Source organism: Monopterus albus, unplaced genomic scaffold, assembly GCF_001952655.1.
Source record: "Monopterus albus unplaced genomic scaffold, M_albus_1.0 scaffold125.1, whole genome shotgun sequence".
NCBI lineage: Eukaryota > Metazoa > Chordata > Actinopteri > Synbranchiformes > Synbranchidae > Monopterus > Monopterus albus.
Window position 1 is genome coordinate 948729 of NW_018128005.1, and position 3685 is coordinate 952413.

The 3685-nt window shown below is 39.7% G+C and overlaps 1 non-coding gene across 1 annotated transcript; it reads right to left on the minus strand.

Annotated features, from left to right (window-relative positions):
* Positions 1–93, minus strand: trnar-ucu (transfer RNA arginine (anticodon UCU)). The gene is made up of 2 exons: positions 57–93; positions 1–36 (listed from the first exon to the last, which is right to left on the minus strand). It is a non-coding gene; the product is annotated as a tRNA-Arg (tRNA).
* Positions 94–3685: the final 3592 nt, after the last annotated feature.

The following is a 3685-nucleotide window of genomic DNA, read 5'->3' on the forward strand; positions in this document are numbered from 1 at the left end:
CGACTCTGGTGGGACTCGAACCCACAACCTTTGAATCACATCTCAAGTGTTTTGACTAGAAGTCCAATGCGCTGTCCATTGCGCCACAGAGCCAGATATGGAAAGGTTAGATAGGTAAACAATGGTATATGTACCGATGAAAAGAGATATGTAACATTCTAAGCAAAGCAGGTAACTGAGAAACCCCAGATTTTAACTGGCATAATGCAGACACAGCAACTTCTCCAGCCTTCTCTGTAACGTCACAGAAACAAGGCATTAACAGACATGCAACGTGTGTTTTTTTTTTGTTTTTTTTTACTTACCGTTACATCCCACCGAGTAGTGGAAACATCACTCCCTTTCATGCAGCTCCAAATAATAAATCCAACCCGTGGATTTATTCTGACATATGGCATGTTATATGTCCAGCTTCTTTTTAATAGTTCCCAGCTTTTGCCGTTGCCATCTTCAGCGTAAAATGAGTCATTGTACAGTGTTTATGTTAACTTCATGCTAACTAGCTACACAGGCAGGAAAACAATGCACCTTGAGAGTATTAATTTAGGAATACCGAGACTCGCCTAAACAGCTGTAGTTATTTCTTTTTGTCCTTTTCATTGCAAGGAAAGTGGTCAAATTAAGCTGATTTGTGATTTTTGATTCAGATCTTTTCTAAAAATTGGGGCACATATTGAACTGAGGAGAATGAACTGACATTTGGGCCTGGAAATGGAATGTTACGTCACTGCTTAACAAGTAGATAACTTCATTTATCAGGTTGATAAAAATATATAACTTCAGTGGGAGGCTCATGTCACCTTGTGTCTGCAGTTTTAACCACAGTGCCAGTAAACAAATAGCACATCAGAGCTCTCTCTGTGCTACATGTTTTGTCTTTCTGTCCTCTAGAGGAATAAAATTCTGAACCTTATGTATATTTCTTATTAATTTCGCTTTTGAAATTTCGAGACGGATTTTGTTTTCTGTTTTAACAAAGAACTTTAAAACATACGGTTAAGTGTCAGCCTAGACATAAGTCACTGAACAGCAAAGTCCCAAGTTTGAAGGCTTCTATTACATGTCCTTGCCCTTCTGTCACGCCCTCATTTCACGTCATCTTTCTACTGTCTTTCTTTTTGGTATGACAGGATCATTTAGATTAGATTCATTTCTAACATGTAACAGATCATTTTAAAAAATGGACCAGTGTTTCAAGTTAATGATTTAATATAGATTGTAAACACACTGAATGATTGTGTTCACTTTTTCTTTGTTGCGTGTGTAAATATCAAATATCTATTAATATAGTCATATTTACTGACATCATCTTGCTGTCGTCATGTTGTCTCCATTGCCATGTATCAGGTTTTGGGACGAAACGCTCCTACCAGCCTTGTACAGTAAAGCAAGCCTCTGGGTCAGGTCACATTTTAGTCACTGCTTCAGTGAGCAGACAGTAACTACTGTGTCACGTATAACAGATCTCTGTTGTGACTCACTGCTCTTACACAGCATCATGAGTAATATGATAGATGTACAGTGCATGTTGGTAATGAGATTTGTTCTGACCCAGTTCATGAATCTGTGCCACTAAGCTACTGTATATTGCCCTCACAATATCTGATTGCTACCGCAGGTTTAAATATGATGCCTGTGGTTTTTATGACATGTATAAAATAAGAGCTTCTGTAAACCATGTTTATTTCTTACTTCACCAAAACTTGTATGCCAAACACTGGACTAAGTCATGTTGTTAGTCCAGAGATTTACAGTTTTCAGGATGGGAAAAGGGTTTAATACTTTTAGATTGTCAAAGGACAGTAAAACTCTAATAAATCCAGAGTGATAATTTATTTTAGGATTAGCAGGTATAGAGGCATGATGGAGTATTTACTGCAAGTGAAAAACATTTTAATTGCTTCAGCTGTGATTAGGGAGGAAACTAATTATAGCTGAGGGTTGATTACATAACTAACCAACATCAGATAGTGTAAAATAATAATAATAATAAAATAAGATCTGCCACTTGTGAAGTATGTTGGGTCCAAAGTGGGGATTTTCTTATGAAACTCTTTCTGCAAATAAAGATGTCCTGCAGAATTAAATAAAAACAAGAGGATATAATAATAATAATAATAAGGTCTAGGCCTTACTATGTAAAGTGCCCTGAGATGATTTATTTTTTGTGTGTGTGAGATTTGGTGCTATACAAATAAAATTGAATTGAATTAATAAAACAGCACAGAGCTGAAGCCAATAGATCGGAGCATACATGCATGCACACATATCGGCTCTGATGTAAGAATGAGTATGGGCATCCGTGTGTGTGTGTGTGTGTGTGCAAGCTGCAGGACAGTGAGAAGGGCTGACGGCACCAGCAGAACAGCCTGCAGCGCTCTGTGCATGAATTAGCTCGCCTAGCAAGTCTGTGCAGGAGAACCGGCTCGCGCTGTCAGAGTCGGGGGCGCCCCCAAAATCCAAATGACCTGTTTTTTTTCTTATACCCGTTGACAAACACACACACCCCCCACCATTCACTCGCCAAGCAGTTGCTGAACTTGTGATAAGCATGATTTATATGCATTCAATTTCAGAACTGGCTCATTGGCTATGATATTACATCAGGTCTGAACTGTGTTGTTCAATATTCAGTTTTCATTCAATATCAAAAATTTTATTATGTACACAGATGAATGAAAACCTCTGGAAGTGAAATGCGTGCAGAGCAAAGTCCTGCATCACCACACACAGCCGCCAAACCCGACCCGTACCCTGAACGTTAATTAAACAAGCACTATACAGTCCCTCTCTCTGTAAAACCCATCCAGATTGTATTTTAGCAGGGTTTGCATGGCAACTGTAATTATCTGCTGTTTTTCATGTTTATTTCACCCACTGCCTGCTCACATTTAATTAATTTTACCCCTGCCTGTACCCATGAATTAATATAAATATATATTTTTACCCATTATCCCTGGGTACCTGACCTGGTGCAGGACACTGGTGTCATCTGGCGTGTACTGTATCTGCTGTCGGTTTTGTACCCTTGTCACTTCACCACGTCACCATGTTTGTGCATCAGTTCAATCCAGTTATTCAGTTCAATCATCATTTATTTCAGGAATAAAAGGCCTCCTGGCACATAATTCCATATAGACATACCTACAGAGAATCCTAGTGCCACGCCCAAAGTTAATATACAAGGTGATAATATACGCTAGGTGTTTATTATATAGGGTGGCCAGACTTACCCTTAACGACAGGGTGCAGAGTTTAGACATCTAGAGGGAACTCGGAGTAGAACCGCTGTTCCTTCACATCGAAAGGAGCCAAGTGAGGTGGTTTGGGCATCCTATCAGGATGCCTCCAAGGTGCCTCCCTTTGGAGGTTTTCCAGGCATGTCCATCTGGTAGGAGACCCCGGGGCAGACCCAGAACATGCTGGAGAGATTATATATGTCATCTGGCCTGGGAACACTTCAGAATCCCGCCAGAGGAGCTGGAAGACATTGCCTGAGAGAGGGACGTCTGGACTACCTCGCCAAACCTGCTGCCACTGCGATACGATAAGCAAATAATAATGGATTGATTGATGGAGAAATATATATATATACATTTTACATCATGTTTGTTGTAGAAAAAAGTCTGTGCATCAGTGTAGATAAACTGCATTCACACTGTCATGCTCAGAATTCAATCTGAGT